The sequence below is a fragment of the Nomascus leucogenys genome, chromosome 12, assembly GCF_006542625.1.
Source record: "Nomascus leucogenys isolate Asia chromosome 12, Asia_NLE_v1, whole genome shotgun sequence".
NCBI classification, from domain to species: Eukaryota; Metazoa; Chordata; class Mammalia; order Primates; family Hylobatidae; genus Nomascus; species Nomascus leucogenys.
In genome coordinates, this window is record NC_044392.1 from 57,125,328 (window position 1) to 57,146,551 (window position 21,224).

Below are 21,224 nucleotides of genomic sequence, written 5' to 3' on the forward strand. Positions count from 1 at the left end.
TCACCCCTTGGTTTCATAATGGTATAACAGAAACAACTACATGTGAAGCTTACGGTTATTATTATTATTTTTTAATTTAGCAGCATACCAAACATTGTTCACTGATCTAACACCCTTTGAGGTTTGGGGTAATAGATAATCATAGTATGCCAATCAGAAAACTGGACATAGAAATCTCCATATTTTCACCCAATAGTAAGAATAATAATTTCAATAATCATTTAGAATATTAAGTACAGAACATTTTTGTAATTTGGGTTAATTAGAACAATCCAAGTTAGTTACATCTGAATTATGGCATATGTTTCCATGTGTACCTGAAGAAGTAATAAAAATGTTTTTTAAAAGACAAACAGGATAAAGATTTGTGAAGAATATGCTCTACGCAATTCTCTTTCATGAAATAGTGAGCATTTATTGTAATTGGCATAATGATTACACAAAGGGGTGTTTACTAGAAGGATTATTCTTCTATAGTCTAAGGTGCTCCACAATTGCTCATTTTTCTGGGGGAAAGGCTATCTTATTCATCTTTGCATCCTCAATAGCTAGGACAGTTCCTGATCTATTATAGAATCTCCGTACATACTTATGGTTTAATTTGTTGACCAAAGCCTTTTTTTAAGGATGATAAGAAATGGTTGCATGGCTAAATAATATTATTTACTCCAAGTTAAAGCTACCTAAGTTAACAAAGGTTTATTGTTCTTCATATAGTATTCTGTAATAGATTAGTGTAAATTTAAATAGCAGCTAGCAAGCATCCGTTATACATAATGAACAGTAAAAATCACACCATGGTTTCTTTCTTGAAAGGGCTCGCTTTTTAGGCAGCCATTCACAATGAGGTGCATGATATAAAAGGCTCTGGAAACTCAAAGAAGATGTTTAGGGTAAGGAGAGGTTAATTGTTTTCATTGGTGAGGAAGAACTTCTACTGAGATTTTAAGGCTGCTCAGAATTTTTATAGAAATAAGAAATGGTGGGTTAAGAACAAAATAAGATTTTAAAAGACACTACAATGAACAAACATGGGAGGAAAAATGATAGTGTTTCAATTCAGGGAGCAACTTAATAGAGATATTCATAACTTTCTTACAGCTTATAGATTAATATCTTTTTCTATGGAATATTTTTTCATTAGTGGGAGTTTTGAGAGCTGAGATCCAAGAGCAGAGCTGTTTGGTTGACACGATTCACTGCTTAGTACTTTGAGGATTTCAGAGAAGCTCTGTTGTACCAGTTTGCATTCAGTAAGCTAAAGGAGAGTTGTTTTCCCAAGGAAACCCAGCCACAAAGATGCATTTCACAAAAGCTTTTTTGCCTATGACCATCAACTGGAGATTTGTTCCCCACACTTATGTCAAGGTTCATCAAGTTCAATTCGATACATATTATATAATGCTCTTTGTTGAGCACTGCTGTAGGCACTGAGAATGTAGCAATGAACAACCAGACATGTTCTTGCCTTTAAGGAGCTCATGGTCTAGTGGGAGACTGACAATGAATACACTAGCAAGTAAATGAATAATTTCAGATTGCAATGATGACTTTGAGGAAATTAAAAATAATAGAATGATAGAGAGTGACTGGGCAATGAGAATGAAGGCTTATTTAGATGTGATTTTCTAAGAGGGCTGCTCTCAGAGGGTGGTGTTTGAACTAGTACAAATATAGCCATTTTCTTAGAATTGGCTTACTCTAACTCGTGCTGAGAGCAGCCATGTGTCACTGAAAAATGTGCTCAGCTGTTACTGTATCAGCGTAGGCCAGGCATTTTTGTCTTTACAATAGCTTTATATAGCATTGATACTAATTTTTTGAAGTCTTCCTGGGACTGGAGTAATTTAGAGACTCTTCAAAATATGAATCTATCTTCTACACAGCCCGAGTAAAGCCATATTTTCATGACATTCTTAGAGGATGAGAGGCACCTTTCTATCTAACTTTGTAAAAGGTTAAAACTAATGATCAACCAACCAATTGATATCAATCAGATTAATGATGAACAGTAATTAATAAGTAAATATATTAAATATGGCTTGGTAGTCTATAATGATCTGAGACATTCTGTTCCAGAAGGGGATTTTACTCTGGTTGAAGAGTCAAGCTACATGCATATGAAACAATAAAAGTATTAAATTGGTGGTAAAGACCATATATGCTGCAAAATTTCAGAACGAAACTAATTTTTATTGAGTGTTTATTACATCTTACACATTATGCAAGGTAATATCCTGTAATCCTTGCAGCCACCCTATAGGATTTATATTTCAATCCCTATTTTATAGATAGGGAAACCGAAACTTACAGAGGTTAGTAATGTGCACAAAATCACAGAACTTGCAAGTAACAAAGGCAGGGCTCCAACCCAAGCCTTTCCACTACTATATTTTTCCCAAAATGAGATTTATAGGGAATATATTAAAAAGTGGTGGGCTCATGGAGAAAGTTGAACTTGAATCGTACTTCAAAGAATTCATGGAAACTGCCTAAACTGAGGAGGAGGAAGGTGTCCTGGTGCTAGGGTGGGGCCAGCACAGTAAAGACGCATGTTCTCTGTGTGGTATAATGAGCTATGGTAGTGGGATTGAAGCAGAGGATATTCATTTTCTTGAGTCAAATCTCATAAAGTTCTCCCTGCTGTTCCTGGCACCATGACCTCTGGGTTCCCTTTCCCTATGTGAGGTGTCCTTGCTCTGTAACTTGGGCAATTCAGGATTTCCTCCAGTGTCTCAGTGGGAACCTTCAACCTGGAAAGCATCAGTAAGGCCTGGGAGGTGATGAAGAAATCAAGTTGCATCCCTCCACCCCCCCAACACCTCCACCCCACTCTACTCCCCCAGTCGGGGCCCCAGGAATAGGCTCAACTGCCACACTCCCTGAGTCAGGCTTTGCACAGAGGCCCTTGCTTTTTCCAGCCAGGCACACAGTGCCACGTGGGATGGTGAAATGGGATCTTGCTGCTTAAGGCCGAGAAAACATTCATCATGTTTTCCTTCTTAGCTCATTTTACTGCTCACAGCACTCATCTTTTATGGGCCAGCCTAACGGCATTTCCCACTTCAGATGCTTCCTACTCACAGTTTCTGCTTTTATTACACTTTACTGCAGGCTCTGCAGAGGCACAGAAAACCAAAGGGGTTTGGAGTCATTTTTAGTATTTTCACCTAGTGAAGCCAAAGTGGACAAAGGGGGCTATCAAAGGATTGCCAAGTCAACCTCTAGCAGCTCTTATTCTCAGGGAAGCTTTTGAAATCCATGAAGAAGATTCTTGGAGCTCTCCTCATCTTGCCCACACCATGCATCCTTCCTCTACACATGGGCAGGTAGAGCCTCTCTTAGGCTGTCTCTAGGTGAGGTAACAGATAAATCTCCAAATCTTAACATAATAATGTTCATTTCTCACTCATCTCACAACTCAACATGGAGTTTCTCATTGAGTGGTTCTTCTCCAAGCAATGATTTAGGAAAACAATCTTCTTCCATTTAATGGCTCCAATATCTTCAGCACTTAGCTCAGTACCTCTCCATTCAGCTAAAAGATGAGGAGAAAGAATAAAAACTTGTACATGGGAGATAGTCATAAGCCCAGTCTTGTATTGGTGCATGACTTCCTGTCTATTCTAATGGTTAGAACTCCAATGACCACACCTAACTGAAAAGGAAACTGGGCAATATAGTCTAGCTGAGTGCATAGGAAAAAGAGGAAACAGATTTGTTAGGCATTAGGGAGTTTCTGCGAGTCCCTGAGCCAACCTAGCCTGAGCCAATCTCAATCTGCTTTTCCTATAAACCCAGCAGGCAAAGATAAGGCTAATTTCTAATCCCAGCTTCTCAGATGCTTTGCAAAGCAATCTGGAACAGTTAACTTTGCCCCACTGGGGTTCAGTTCATCTGTGAGATATATCTTTTAGTAGGATTCCTTCCCGTTCTCCTAAAACATCTTGAGGATTTATAAAATGCTGAGTGAGCTTTTCTCAAGTGATAAGTATAAACAAGAAACACTTATCAAGTGCTTATTCATGCCAGCTTAAGTGCTTTAACTAGTACAGTGTCTTATTTAATTCCCAACGACTTTATGAAGCTGACAGTATTATTACTATACCCACATTATAGGTGAGAGAAAAATGCAGAAAGACTAAGAATCTTACCAAAGGTCACACTCAGGCGATCTGACGTTAGAGCCATTAATATTTGATAAGGCAGACTTTTAGAAAATATTTCTTTTCTTGGGCAAAATTCTGAGAATGCTACACAAGCCATGTTCCCTGGTTTAAATAAGCTTATAGTATAACAGGAATCACCTCTTGTTTGGTTTCATTCAGGAAGAGCTCAAGAATGACTTGTATATGGAAGTCATCTCCAGAGTGTCAGGATCACACTCTGCTCAGCCTGTAGTTTTTGCAGGTCTTTGCGTAATACTTCCTACCTCAAAGCAGGAGTGTGGAAGGCCGATCATGTAATGTTATTTGCAGTCCCCAAAGATTCAGTCTGTTTGGAAACTATATTCATACATGGCTTCTGGACTAAGCTTCTGGAATTAGGCTTTGTCTAACCCTGTGACAATGCTCAGGCCTTTGACCTAAGGATGTTGCTGGTGGTGCTCCTCAGAAAGGAAGCTCACAGGGTGAGTCACCCTCTACAACAACAACTATCTTGGGTCCCATCACTGATTAATCTTTACAGAGAAAAATTAGCTATCCCTTCATCCAGAATGGTGCCCAGAACAAATAGGCAAAATGCCACTGGTTCCATTTTCCATTTCCAGAGTGTGCTGGTCTCAGGAGGGATTTTGCTTAATCAACAGAGCCTTTTTTCTGTATTCTTGTTTTGTCTCTTTGCAACATGGGCTTACATTAAAGAGACAATGCCTCAACCATGGAAATGGAAAGACTTTTTTTTAACTGTTAAGAATTAGAGAAGAGTAAGACCCTAGTAAAATAATCAGGGCAAAAGCCAAAGGATCCGGAGTTGGAAAATCTCAGTTTTCTGGTCAAACCTCTGGCATACAAAATTCCCCAGACTTAGTCTCTCAGGGACATCTTTACCATGTAGCTAAACAGAGAAAACTGGAGATGTTGAGATTGGTAAAGATTATCTCTTGGGCTCCCGGTCTATATCTGAGACAAAGGCATGCTTGTGTTTCAGTGGAGGGTGGGAAGACCATAGATAAAAAGTTGAAACAGAGGTTGAGGGGTACATATGTCTTATCAGGCAGTTTAGTTTGGTAATGTCCATGAAACCTTATACAGACTTTTGGGAAGATTTAAGGAAGATAACACTGAAGGATACTGAGGTATAGACAAAACTAAAGGCCAATCTAGGTGGCTGCTAAATTCCTTGTCTCCTACAAGGTGAAAGCATGGGGAAGTCAGTCATCCTTTCAACACCTCCCCTCCAACAAAGGAATGATAAATAAAGTTACCTTTTGAGAGTTAAACTAATTAGCCTTTTTGCGGTGACAACTCTAGTGGGCTGTATGTCCTTCTGTCTGAGTGTTAACACAAGTCATACTTAATATTTCATGACAGTAATATTGGCAACAGAAAGAGTTCTGGAATAGAATTAATTCACAGGCCTGGAAATAATTTTTACCTTAACCCATTCAACTAAACCTTCAACAATGGCTCACCAATATGTAGCGAATGTATATTTTCTGTAGGACATAGTGCTAAGTGTTGGTAATATGCAGATAAGTGAGAGCTAGTCCATCCAACTTAGGAGCTCTAATGTGTCTAGTGTGGTGACAGACCAAAAATAGAAACAATTACTGTAGTGAGGAAATGCCATGATAGAGGTAAACATGGATGCTATGGGAGCAGTTGGGTCAGCCTAAAGTTCAGGGGAGGCTTTCTGGAGACGATGATGAGTAGCTGAAAGTGAGACTGCTTAACACAGACAGAGGATAAGCTGACAACCAGTGATTATAATTAGGGTGGCCTGTCATAATGCTCCAAGGAAATGCAGAAGCCCAGTGCCACATGATGCAGTATGCCTATGGATTTCTGGAAATTTTATATAAGAGGAAATGGCTCTGGGGTGGTATGAAATAACAACGCATGGTCTAAGATTTAGAGTCTAAGGGACTAAGCACCATTAGATATGTGGAAGCTCACTTTCATAAAAAGTGCTGTGCAGCTCAAGGGGCTACACAAAACAAAACAATAGATATACATAGGGCAGTCATCATCTTGCCATATCCTCATATCCATACTTATCCCAGAAAAGATTGCAGGAGCCTGAGCAGAGCTTCAATGTCCTTTGCATATTTGGAGATCAATAGCACGTATGACCATGCCATCTTCACATCGGGAACATGATGACGTGAATGTGTGCAGACACTTAACCCACCACAGAAAAGCCAAGCACAGAGTGAAAAGGTCATTTGTGGGAAGGTGTGAGATGTGTGGGGAAAGCCAAATCACAGAAGAGTTACCCATGAAGGGGCCAAGTCAAGCAAGATTCAACAGGGGCCGTCTTGCCTGTTCAGGAATTTTATAAGCCCACACTCAAGGGTGCTAGCGGGACCCAGAGATCCAAAATTATGAGTTATTTAACTTGGCCTTCAGCATGACTAGCTCTTTTGTGACTTGGCTGTTCTTGGGGATGTCACACCTTGATTCTATTGGGCTTTACTGAAGAATATTTTTTTAGGTGCATTTTATGCTCCCAATGACACAGTCCTTTCTGTTTAGAGAAAAAATTAAAGAAGAACCAGCAGTAGGGGATATATATTTATTTCAGCTCATTATCTCAGGGAAAACGTTGCTTTGAAAAGAGTTGCAGTACAAGAACACAGTCACAATGGAACCTGCTACTGTAAACAAAACATCATTTTTCTCCTACTGCATTGAACAGTAGACCCTGATTAGAACTAGGTGACATTAAGATGGAGGTGGGAGGATGGGAGAGTAACCCTTAGATTTAAATGAGTATCTATTTTTGGCTTTAGCACTCCTAAATGCCCACCACAAAAAAATCAGTGGTTTAAAGTCTGAGTTCTGTCATCTGTCCAAGACAGCAGAGATTTCTTATGCTTGGACAGGATGGAGTGCTGCTGTGATGAGAGGAGATCGAGAAACTGGCCTGAAGACAAGATTAAAAAATCTGGAACAATGAGAAATGAGCAGAGACTCCTGTAAGGCCTAATGGCAGCAACTCACCAGGAGTTTGGTCTTCTAACTCTGTTTTATAGGTCAGGAGATGACAGAATGAAATACATTCTTATTTGATTTCCATTGACTCCCTGCTGGAAACCGAGATTTTATTGGCACATTTTGCTTCTAAAGAAGCTACAATCTTTGGGATAAATTCAGTGGTTTTTCTGCTATACCCTGGAAGGCAAAACACAGAGAAAGAGCCCTTGACCTAGCTTTTTTAAAAAAAGCCCTGGATTTTAGCCTTTGGTCCCATTATTTATTAGCTATAAGATAGACTTCAATACCCCATAGACTATTAAAGATAATGTTAAAATAATGCAACCAAAAACCCTAATCTCATTGAGGGCCCTATAATAGATACTTGATAAATGCTAGTTGTGATGGTGTTTGCCTATCTATCTTCTGGACAGAAAACAACATGTCAGCCCAAGCTATTTAAAGAAAGACATGGTTAGATGATGACTGCCTATTCCATTAATGCCAATCTGCAGAACCATCGAACCAGTGAGAATTTTGCTTAGGTCAGATTGCAATTGATGAGAGCACCTTCCTGGTAAAGTGGGGCACCGAGGAATGCTAGTTGGATGTTTCACTGGGTCATTCATAACGATAAGCATGGCATGGATGGGCTGAAAGAGTAGTAGATTCAAGTCCCAGCTCTGCCACTAATCACCAGTTATGACAGCCTTCCGGACTTTCTGGGCTTCAGTTTCCTGTCTTTAAAATAAAGGTGTCAAAAGAGAAGATTTCTAAGTTCTTTGCCATCTCTCATGCTCCATGAAAGATAGCCGGGTCTTGTCCATGATTTTTGGCCAATCTTTGGAGTAGATTCTGTTTAAAGAAATAAATAAGAAAGATGATTAATAATAAGCTGACAAATCTCATTTGAATAGAAAATTAAACTAGAAAACTTGGGTACATCATCTCTGCCCAGGCACTTGTAAGTGCTTCTTAATACTTAGTTTTTATTGAAATATATTTTCTCTTCATAGCCATGGCACCCTGAGAAACAGAAAACCTGAAAGAAGACACTTACCCATCAACATTCGGTAGAGAAACTCCTAGATTTGGAATCACAATACAGTTCTCTCATTTGCTGGCATCAGTTTCTCTGCAGGTCACCTTCCTTCATCTATAAAATAATGACAGTTGTTTTTTACTTATGGAAAAGAAAGGACTACTAGAGTTTGAAAAATATTTGTAAACTATCCATACATATAGGCTCCTCTACTGGATTATGATGCTTAAAGACAGAAGTTTTTTCTTTTATACTTTTGATGGCATATAGTACAGTTGTGGAGTCACAGTAGGTGCTAAGTTAATGAGTTAATGAATTAATGAGTTGATCTGATAAGGACTAAATATTTTCTTTATATATTCACTTTCAAAATTTACAAAATGACTTCCTGCTTGTTGTAACAAAACGAAATACCGAAGTATATTCAACAAAAATGAAAACTGTCCCCAGATGTACTATTGTTAATGGTTTGGTATGTAGCTTTCCAGATTTTTTTCTCTAAACCTATTCAACCTACATACTCACATTTATGTTTACTCTGACACATATATTCACATATATTTTTATTTCCTTCCTTTTTTTCTTTATTTGCTTTAACCAAAAAGGAATAATACCATACATATTATTCTATACATAGCCTTTGAAAAATTCATTTATCCCATAGCTGGCTGCCTATGATTCCATATTATTGATGTGCCATAATTTTTTTTTTTTTTTTTTTGAGACAGAGTCTCGCTCTGCTGCCAAGGCTAGAGTACAGTGGTACGATCTCGGCTCACTGCAAGCTCCACATCCTGGGTTCACACCATTCTCCTGCCTCAGCCTTCCAAGTAGCTGGAACTACAGGTGCCCGCCACCACACCTGGTTAATTTTTTATATTTTTAGTAGAGACGGGGTTTCACCGTGTTAGCCAGGATGGTCTCGATCTCCTGACCTCGTGATCTGCCTGCCTCAGCCTCCCAAAGTGTTGGGATTACATGCGTGAACCACTGCACTTGGCTTATGTGCCATAATTTTTATGCAGTTCACTGCAGATAATCATTTAGGTTGCTCTTATTTATTTATTTATTTATCTATTTATTTACGTATTTATTTCCAGTATAAATAATGATGAAATAGGCCTGGGTGGTGGCTCATGCCTGTAATCCCAGCACTTAGGGAGGCAGAGGGGAGAGGAAAGCTTGAGCCCAGGAGTTTGAGACCTGCTTGGGCAACATAGTGAGGGCTTCTTCTCCACAAAAAGAAAAAAAAGACAAAAAATGATGAAATAAAATTTTAAAATATATTTTGACTACCTATAGGCATTAAATTTTAACTAACCCTAGCTCTAGCTCCCTGTGGATCAAGTCTGCAGGAAAATTATGCAGGATTCCAAAGATAGACTTTGCTCTTAGCGGCTTATCAAGGCTTCCTCAGCTCTCTCATAATCCTAAAATGAGCAAGGCTTACTCAACAGCTGCTACCAGCCCTGGTTTCCCCAAATGGATCATCTTGTGAGCTTCAGCAGACTTGAGTGCAAACACGTTGGTTGCTGGCCCCAATAACCTCCCCCTCTTTTCAACAAATGTCCAGGGCAGGGGTGAGGTTCTCCTTGCCTCTAACCATACATAGACAATTTTAGCAACAGCTTCTCTGGCATCTGTTTTACCGGGTTCTTAATCTCAGGAGCATTAGTAACTGATACCATAAATAATATCACCGGTGAGTGGCTGGAATCTTGGGATGGGCTGAGAATTTGACCTGGAGGTTCTGGGGGATCTGACAAGAGTAGTCTTGTGGTAAACTAATATCTGTGGCAAAAAAAAAGGGTGACTCTAGCACATAGCTGAGTGGACACGCAGGTTTCCCAGCCTGGAGGTGATCCATAAATAAGATAAGGTTTCCTGACCTATCTCTGGGATTATTTGTAGTCATGGTAACAGCATGTGGTAGCTACAAGTCTGTTCTGTGACTAGGAGAGTGGGGCTTCAGACTCAGGCTGTGAGCCAGAGGTTGCCAACAGGTGGTATGTTGTTAGTAAGCATGTAAGTGCTAGATATTGAAAAAATAACTTCCTGACATTTGAAAATTGAGAAATTTTACATAAAAGTCTGGATTTCCGGTATCTCTTGGGACAAATGCAAAAGAAGATTTGGTAATTTTGAGGTCACAGTTTTATGTGGGTGCCAAGTAGGGCTGCCCTGTTGAAAGTGTCGTCAATTATCCAATTCGACAGTCCTCATGTAACCTGCTCCACTGGCATTTGAGTTTGCAACTTTTGGCTTGGATGTAATGATATTTACAACTCAAAAATTATGTTGCTGCTTATTGCTAAGTGGAAGAGGTAAGCACTCACATGATGTAAATTTAGTGGCAAACTTCAGAGTTCTCAATCCTCAATTATTTCTTCTTTTATTTACCAGAAGACAAAAATGCCAACATTAAAATCGATTTGACGATAAGTAATAGCTGACATCTGTCCTAGCAGAATTGTAATCCGCATGCTACAGATAAATAAACTAAGGCCCAGAGAGGTCAAGTACATTGCCCAAGTTCACCGAGGTGTAAGTGGTAAGTCAGTACCAGACAGCATCTCTCCAAAAATTGTACTTGGAATCAATGGATCTCATTTCTTCAGTCCCTTCCAAAGATGAAAAATGCCTCCAGGTAGAGGGAAACTTGGAGTGTTCGTCAGCTGAGACCAAAGGATAGTTAGTTGACAGCTATGTCTTCAGCTTATGGGTATCCTAGGGCATGGAATGCCCCAATGGAGAGTGGGCAGGGCACTGAGAAGAATCTTCTAGTTAAAGATCATGACTGCACAGAGGGCATGGGAAGGGCCCTGATGTTCAGGAGAATGGAATTCAAAGAACAGTCCTGATAGAAAAAAGATAACCTTAGGATAAAGAGCAAAATGCGCATCCTGAGGACTCAGGGAAATCAAGGCTCACCAACAAGATCAAGAGGATTTTAGGCCACATGTGGAGGGTGAGGTTGGAGTCAAAATAAAAATGTAGAATAAGTTGAAGCTTATGAAAAAAATAAGAAAGCTTCTTTTGCTGGAATATGCTCAGTCACTTGGGGAAGTGCCTATAATGTATGACAGACAGGAGAGGGGAGAAGCAAAGTGGCCTCAGTTTCTGACAAATCCCCATTTCCTTCACCAAGAAGTGTCTCAATACTGGAAAGTGTAGAACAGGCATAAATGAATAGGAATTGAAAACCCCAATAGGCAAGAAGAGAGTATAAGAGCCATAGAAAAAAGAGAGGTGTGACTCAGTGGAGAGATTCTGCATTTGGGATTTAGAAAGACCTGGTTGATTCCAGACTCAGCCTGACTCTAGCTGTATAACCTTGGTCAATTTCTTTTCTGTGAACCTCAGTTTTCCCAACATTGTGGTTAGGATTAAATGTGCTACGTGTATTAAATGCCTGGTACATAGCAGACCCTCAGCACAAAGCTGGGCGGACATGCAGGCTTTCCAGATTGGAGATGCTCCATAAAGGAGATAAAGTTTCCTGACCTGTTGCTGGGATGATTTGCAGTCATGGTTACAGTATTTTGTAGCTGCAAGTGCTTTCTGTGCCTCAGAGTGGGGCTCCAGATTTCATTAAGCTCAATTCTTCAGCCCAGATGAATCTAAATATGTGGGTACTAGAGAAATGTATAGATGAGATGAGGAAATGGTTGGTAATTGTTAAGAACATGGATATTGAGAGAAGTCCTGGAAAATTTGGAGAAGGGCAAACATCATTATTTTGAAAGAGAAGTTGGGAGGAAGAAATTTTAAATGCTATAGACTTGACGTGAAACCCAGGAAATATTCTGAAATGTATTAGTAAGCAGATGACTTGAGAGTACTTGGAAAAGACAGCAGTGATGTCAAGGAGTCAGCCCAGGATCATTAAGAAACAATTATTTCAAGCAAATACCATTGTATCTTTATGTCAGAATTACTGAGCTAATTGGTAAGGAGAATGCTATCACATAGCAAATCACATTATGAATGGGACATTTGACAAAGATTTTAAGATATTTTGGGGACAAAATAGTGAGTCATGGATTGAATGACAATACAGTCCAAGCTTGTAGAACTGAAATACTGTTAATGAGTTGACCACTCTAAATTCTTGAGGGAGCCCCCAGAGCTACACACTACAGTGGGTTTTGTACTTAGCCTTATCTTCACCAAAATCTTTGTTAGCAATTTAGAAGAAAATAGATTGCGTATCAGAAAAATTTGTAACATATTATCACTGAGAGAAGAAAATAAGACACTGAACGAGGGGATCAAGATTAAAAAATATGTTAACAGTCTTCACAATGCGTCAGTAATTAAAATTAGCAAACTTAACAGAGGTATGTATTTATTCTTACTTTTGAATTCCAAAATGTTTAGAATGTACAGAAAAAGGGGAGAACTATGTTGAAAAAGCACATGTGAAAATAAATCTGTTTTTCTCTTTCTTTGTGGAGTTGTTGACTGGAATTTCAATACAAGTCAAAGTATGTTGTGATTCTTAAAATAGCAGGTTCAATTCCAGGCTGAAGTGACTAGATTAAGTAAGAGAATACATTAGACTCCCATCAGACTATGTGTATAGTAGTGGCAATAGTAGCAGTGGTGATAGAGGTGCTGTTAGTGGTAATGGTAGCTAATATTTATTGAGCATTTCTCTACCCGACACGGTTTTTCCATGGAAGTATTAGCTTAATATACATAGCTGCATTAGACTAAGGGCTGAAAGAACTTTAAAATCTCAGTGACTTAATATAGTAAAATTTTATTCTTGCCTCTGTTGCATACCATGGGTCAAGGGAGAGATGGGGGTGAAGAAATGCAGTCATGCAGACTCAGGTTTTTTAATTTTGTAGCTCCACCCTCCTGTAAGTCCTTGGAGCTGTTTCCATTCAGTAGGCAGATGGAGAAAGACAGGGAGGATCACACACAAAAAAGATGGACTAAACCAATTAGTGGGGAAAAAATAAGAATATGTGGAAATTTGCTTTTAACCTTCTTGCATGAAAAACAACAACCATTTACTCCATTTAAAAGCACTGATTTATTTGCCAGAAAAGCACACACACAATGTCACGCTTAGTCTGAAAATGGTATATATCCTTAGGCCCACCTTCCCTTCCTGGAAGCCAGTCATATGGTCTCTTCTAACTACAAGGGAGGCTGGAACATGGACTCCAGTGTGCCCTAGAGGATGAGCAGAGCACAGATGCTGGTAAAAACAAACTGTAGGTACTATTTCTTTTGATGTTCAACATACACCTATGAGGTAGAAAATACTACTAGCCCCATTTTGAAGAAGAAAAAAAACAGACTCAATGGTGGCACAGTCCAGAGCTGTGTATTATACTTAAAGAAAAATAATGGCAAGTAACATATTTCAAAGCAATGAGATCTTTATAGGTATTTCATGGGATCTCTATACATGAAATAGGATCTTCATAGTAAAAGTTTGACCGAACTGTTTATATATAACCTGGAAAGGATAAGATGACATGGATGCTATGATAAATATCTTTCAAATGGTTGATGAGATGATTTCAACTTGACTTGAAATTATTTTCTAGAAGCTAGGGGCATTCTATTAACAGCCATGATTCCTGGCATTGGTAAGAACTCTTTGAATCAACCTAGATGCCCATCAATAGTGAACTGGACAAAACCCAGAAATGAGGCACATACACACTATGGAATACTATGCAACTATTAAAAATGAGATCATGTCCTTTGAAGCAATGTGCATGAAACTGGAGGCCATTATCCTAAGTGAATTAATGCAGGAACAGAAAACCAAATACGGTATATTCTCGCTTATAAGTGGGGACTAAACATTGAGTACACATGGACACTGAGATGCATTTGAGGGTGTCAGGTTAGGGGAGCAAGAGAATTGAAAAACTACCTATTGGGTATTATGCTGATTACCTGGGTGACAAAATTATCTGCACATCAAACCCCCATGAGACGCAATTTACCAATGTAACAAACTTGCACATAAACCCCTTAATGTTAAATCAAAATTGGAAGAAAAAAAATGTTCCTAGGCAGACAAAAGGAGTACCTCGTATGGATATTGTTGAAGGAACTCCCAAATTGGGTAGAAGCATCCTTTCTATGATTTTGTAGGATAAAAAGACACTATCTGTACTTAAAATTTTGCCATGGGGCCCTACTTTCTTACTTGGCATTATGGCTGGAAACAGTTTTCTGCAAATTTACCATATGAACACAGTAAAATTTCTTTAATTTAGATGTACTGGGCAGGGTGTGTAAGTGTGAAGTTGTGGGGGTGGTGGTAAAGAGGAAGTAGGATATAAACAAGCTGGTCTGAATTAGGTATTAAGAATGAATAAAATACTATTAAAAATAAATTTAGTTTTATTCTATTATTTTGAACTGGATTAATATCACCTCCTTTTTGGATCTATTTTTAGTGACTAATCCTGCTGTTGTGTGTGTGCTTTTCTGGGAGATAAATCAGTGCTTTTAAATGGGGTAAATGGTTGTCGTTTTTCATTCAAGAAGGTTACAAGCAAATTTCCACATATTCTTATTTACCCCCCACTCATTGGTTTTGTCCATCTTTCTTAATATTGTATTACAAATGCAAACTAAATTTCAGACCCTATTCTAAGGATTAGAAACTAAATTAGGGACATTTGAACGAATGAGAAACATATAAATCATTTTGTTCCTTAAGGCAAATCTTTGAGGAATTTCTACTAATACCTCACTTACGTGAAAACAACATAGTAAAATTTAATTTAATTTTAAAACATTCCTTTATTTGGATAAATTTTTATTAGACTGGAATTCTTATTCCCTTCTTCCTTCCCCTTCTTCTCTGCCCACCATCTGCTTGCTCTTAAGTTTGTGTTTGTTTTGTACTTGATTAAGTTTGTTGTTTTTTTCTTAATTCTTGATTTTGTGTGATTTTTTTAAAAAAAGCTCTCACCCACAAATGTTGGCAGTAGTTAGGTATCCTGGGCTCTAGAGCCCTAAGAGAGCTTGAGAGGAAGTGGATGGAGCTGGAAGGAGGGGCGGGGCATGGAGCTGCTAGAATAACAATTTGCTGAACTGACTAACATTTTCTATGATTCAAATGAAGGACTTTACTGGTGTTGTGTAGACTCAGTCCTACCGGAGGAGGGCGGAAGGCGTGGGCAGGAGTTCCAGCTCTCCCTTCTATGAGCTAGGAAACCTTAGGCGAGTGATTTAAATGTTCCAAAACTCAGTTCCCACATTTAAAACATGAGAATAATAAGATGACCTGCCCTATCTTCATCCACTTTTCAGAGTAATGTGTCAATATTGCAATGGATGTGGAAGTGCTTTCTTTTTCCCTCACCTCCACCTCTCTTTTTCTTTTTCTTTCTTTTTTTTTATTTATTTAAAAATTACTTCATAGACCACAACAGCCAAAAGATACCTAACTTTTGGGCAATTTTCTCAGAATCACCCTTAACGTTTTACAGGATGGGGGTTGTGGAAGGGGCTGATTGAATGAGTCTCCTCTCTGGGGCTCCAAAAACCCAGTAGAGCTGATGTGTGCCGCGAAAGAAGCATTCTGGGGGAAAAGCTTCACTTCCTCAAAGAGACAGGACAGAGGCATCTTCAGCAGAGAATACTGTTCTGCTTTTGGGGGAAACAATGGCTGAAGAACAACTTCACACAGGAAGAGGCTGGGATAATTGAATTCCTTGCAGGTAAGAGACAAGGGTGGATCTGGTTTTGTCATTAACTCCATGTGAAGTTCGATGTGGTGGTCATGAAAATGCACCCTAAGGACTTGCGAATACAGGGAAAATGACCAAGGGCCTAGATACTGCTCCTGAAATCTCCTTCACGCCAAGGCCACGCCTTCCATATGTGCTGCAACCAAGGGTGAGCACGGCTGGGATTCTGAGGCAAGACTATTCCTGGGAGGTGTAGGGGCTGGGAGCTGACTCTGGCTAGCTCAAAGAAGCCCCAACAGCCTCCTCGAAACTTTTTCTTAGATGGCACAGCAGTCTAGGGCTCTTCCACCCAACCGTCTCATTCTCTTCTTCACTCCGGGTCAGACTTGCTTCCTGGTGTGAGTCTCCCATCTTTCTCCCTTTTCTCTCACAGAGCAGTTTCCTCTAATAAAATCCTTTGCACATTTGATCCCAAGTTGACTTCTGCTTTTTATAGGATCCAGAATAACACAATTGGCAGATCGTCTAAATCGCTCAGCTTTACCTTTTATATCTTGCAAATTGGGAGAAATGGGGGACAGAAAGAGAAGCTAGAAGAGCAAAGGGGAACCGAGGTTTATTCAGTTACGTCTCATGACAGAAGGAGACATACACGATTTCACATAATTATCTCACCAATTTAAACGTTCTAGGTAGTTGTGCTGTCTTACAGAAGAGGAAGCCCTTGTTCAGAGAAATTAAATAACTAGCTCACGTTCACATGACTAATCATCGCAGAGCCTGGATTGGAACCCAGTTTTCTTCTAACTTAATGATTTTGTCTTTTCTTCCACTTTCTCTCCTTTTCTGGATGCTTTATTGTGAGGATCAAATGAGATAACAAGTGTGAATGCCCTTTGAAAACGTAAAAAAAAGTGTTACTCCAAAGCCAGAGGTATATTTTTATTGGTTGCAGTCAGGATCACTACATCTTATGCAGAAGAGTGCAAAGTGAAAATGTGGGTCTCCTTGTTCAAATTTATTGAGCATTTCAAGATGGCAATGGCAGAGCATTAAATGATGGGACTTCCTGAGTGTGAAACTCATGAATCTAGCCCTGGTAACAGAATCGTCAATATGGGGCAATCAAATTGAGCTTGTGGGACATTTTCTAGAAGAATAAATTCTAAAACTTGATAGTTCCGAGAGGTAATGTAGAAAAGAAAGCCTTAGCTTTCAGAGGCTCTCAATGCAGTTGAAATGACCTCTGGCTATCTTTAGAAGTCACCATGCATGTTAAACAAAAACAGAGACTTCTGGGCCCAAGAGATCCAATAATGTTTATGGGAAAGCAAGGGGCAAAGGGCAGGATGTGCCTGTAGCAGTTCCCTCCCAGGTCCTGTGTTTCTGGTGCTGGATGCCTTGGCTTCATCTAAAGACATTAAGGGGTTTAATGGCTCCAAACCTTACCTCATGGAAAAGTACAGGCCCTGCTGCCTTTTCTGTCCAGCAATATAAAGCCATACTTACTAAATTAGCTATGGGCTCAGTTTTTGGGGCAGCCTGCTCTCTTGAGGGCAGTGCTGCTGTCTTCAAGTATGGGGCAAACGTTCATCATGGGCCACCAGAAACCCATACTCACTTCACTTAACCAGATGGGTAGCAACATGGTCCTGTGGAGGCTTCAGATCCAAATTGCCTCATTAAGGGTGCCAGACAAAAAATCAGTGTGATTCCTCCTGTGGCTGGGGACATCTTCTGTCAGGTCAAATATCTATTTGTCCGGAAAAACCCAGATGAGCCTCTTTGTAAGCAGTGTGAGGCATACATGCACATTATCCTGGCCCTTGGTGCAGCTAGTTTCCAGTGAGCATACGGATCCTTTTAAACTAGGCAGGGAAATCCATCAGCATTGTCCTCATTCCTGCTTGGATTTGACCTTCCACTTTGAGCTTTTGACATGGTTAATAAGAGCTACTCTATCATTTCATGGCACATAAGCTGGTGACACCCTGGAGGAAAATGATCATGAATCTTAGAGTTATTGAGTGGTAGGGACCTCAGTTGTCCACCCTTGTGCCTTTGGGCAATCTAGCACCAGCCTCATCTCTTACCACTTCCTCATTTGTTCTTTGTGCTAACTAATGTCATACTGTTTTATATGTATTCACTTTTGCAGAGTCCTTTAACTGGCCTGGAATACCCTGTGTAGAAAGTAAAAAGTTTCCTCTTCAAAGTTTCCCTTCTTGTTAAAGAATAAATCATAAGTGTTAGAAATAATAGTTTCTTTTAAAGACTAACTTACTTCAAGCCTCTTTGCTTTGTGCTAATAACTCTTTGTTAAGCCCTATCCTATGTAACTGTTGTACATGCTCACAGACACATTCCAGCTCACAGTCTATGCCCCTTCCTTATTTGGAAATGTTATTGCTTCCTTAAACCTTTCATAAGCAACTTTCTCTCCTTCTTTGTTCTTCCTTGCACTTACCTATTTAGGAAAGTTTTAGGTTATTAGCAAATCAGGTATTAGTTTAAGATTGTGAGGTCCAGCCCCAGCCAATGGATGCAGGACACAGCAGTAAGGACAACTCAAATGTGTAAGGAATAAATATGTCTGCTTTTCCTTTGTTCAGGTGTGCTCTCACCATTGTTCCATCTGCGATTGAGCACCCTTTCTGCAGAAAGTAAAGATTGCCTTGCTGAGAGATCTTTTGTCTCTGTGCTGACATTTCTTTGTGGCACTGATTATCTGTTTCTAACACCTGTCTATTTTGTTCATGTGGGGAACTCTTACTTTTTAAAACTGCTGCTGAGAAATGTCAATAGCTTGCTCGGGGCCTCATTCCTCTCTCTCAGTATTAACTCACATATAGTCGTTATCTACTGTGTGTTGTCTTTCCTACAAGTTGTTGTGAGCTTAAAGGCCTGGAATTGTCCTTGCTGGTCTCCATAAGCCTGGGTATTGTGGTATGTAAACCATAGTAGATTTTCATTAATGATTGGTGAACAGAAGTGAATGAATGAATCATCCCATATCCAGAATATCTCTCCCAGGGTCTTTCCACAGAACCAAACAGTTTCCTAGTCCATGTTCTCTTAGTCTGGCCTCAGTGGAAATGTAGACATTGTCTTTGTATAACAAACTGTGGACCATACTCAGTCTTCACCTTTCACAGAGAAACAATACTTGCTTCTTTCATAAAGTTATACAGGTATTTGTTTTGTTTTGTTTTGTTTTGAGATGGAGTTTCACTCTTGTTGCCCAGGCTGGAGTGCAGTGGCGCAATCTTGGCTGATCACAACGTCTGCCTGCTAGGTTCAAGCAATTCTCCTGCCTCAGCCTCCTAAGTAGCTGGGATTACAGGCATGCGCCACCATGTGCAGCTAATTTTTACATTTTTTAGTATAGACAGGGTATCTCCATGTTGATGGGGCTGGTCACCCAACCTCAGGTGATCTGGCCACCTTGGCCTCCCAAAGTGCTGGGATTACAGGTGTGAGCCACCACACCCAGCTGGGAAATTCTTTAAAAAAATTTTTTTTTTAACTTTCAGCTACATTCAATGCTCTTACCAGAAATTTCTACAGGAATGAGTCATGGCAATAAGGGGGTTTATTCTTTGATAATATTCAGAAGGCCAGGATACAGTCAGCATGGCTTAATGGACTGTCCAGCTCTATAAAGTCACTCCTGAGTGGCTTTTGATTGAGTCTCCAGTTTGGGTGAGAAGAAAAATTTTCCCCGAAGATCAAAGGGGACCCATGTCTTGGAACTAAGGATGAGGTAAATCAAAGTCATCAAATAATTCCACAGATAGAATAGTTTAAGGATTGTCAGAGGCCCACTCCTGGATTATAGTATTTATATCACCCACTGTTTATACCTGGAAGTGTTTAGAATCAATTCTATTTCACCTTTCCTGCTGAGAGTCATGGGACAGTTATTTTATAAGAGGAAGATACTGGCACGTTAACTAAGTATCATTTCAGATTTTGGAGAAATATTAAAGATGATTTGTAAGACTGTGACCAAGCTTGTAACAAATTGGAAACATTTTTCAAAACCGTTTTGGTTAGCATAGATATTCTGAGTGGAGAAATAAAAGATATGACAGAAAAAATCCTAGGTTTATGGTAAAGGAAACACAAATGTCCATTTCTCTAGGCTGTAAGAGTTTTCACCCTGTGATGTTTGCAGGTGCCTCCTATGTGCTGGGCACTGCACAATGGGATAAGGCTTTAACTCTGTTATAAATTCGGATTTGTCAGAAGTACACAAGGTGTGGTTTGTTTTCATGGCAAAGATTAGAGGATGGGTGGGTGAGATCCAGTCAGTCATGTCTTTACCCCATGAACCAGAGAGGAGGCTACCATGACCCTATGGAAGGTGGTCTCTACCCAATGATCCCATGGAAGGTGGCCTGCCTTTGTGCCTGAGCACCCAGCCTTTTAGTGGCTGACCTGCATGGTAGAGCAGGCAAGGCTGGTAGAGTAACAGTATCACTTTACTGTCCCAGGAGGATTTCAGAGATAGGCCTGGACATATTAGTGGTACAAGCTCCCACTGAGGGGTTGAAAAAATCTGTCCTGAGGTTGTCCATGAAAGGATTGTAGGCAGGACCATGTATAGATGTCTCAGATTTGTTTAGGTCTGTCCTGATTTCAAAGATCTTGTCTCATTTTTAGACCATGTCAGATCAATAGGTCAGATCATGTTGTCTGATTTTTAATAAAAAATATGGTTATGACCAATGTGGATAAGTTGCAGAGGGTATCATCCACCCTTCACATGATCATATGCTTCTCCCGGAAAGATTTCTTTGAAATTCTGAGAGGAGAAGCACATTGAGTCTCTTACACTTCAGGGAAGTGTTTTCCAAACTGTTTTCCAAGGAACTATTGATATGTGTTTATCAAAAATCAAGGCTGTGGTTTAATAAATATTGGGAACATTGGGCTTAACAAAGTTAAGCAGACATATTTATGCAGGGACTTCTCAGAGCTTTTAATTTTCTAATAAAAGTTGTGATTCTCTAAGACAAAATGAGAGATGTTTTCCAAACTTATTGCCTAAGAAAACATATTGCTCTGGCATCTTCTGATGGTATCATTTAAAAAGAACTCTCTTTAGAAAACATAGTTTGAAAATAGGGTGTCTTTATAATTTGTCATCCAAGCAAGGACAATTTTGAGAGAAAAAGAGGCACTGTTAATATCAGTACAAGTGAAGCTAGGACTGTGCAAGATAAACTGAAGACATCTGATCACCTTACTTAGAAGACATAGGCTTAACTTCTTTCAGAGCTAACTCAATGGGAGACTTGGAGCATCGGGATTTTTAAGGAGAAAGTGGTATTGATAGAGACTGTTGCTGGGAATGCAAGAGGC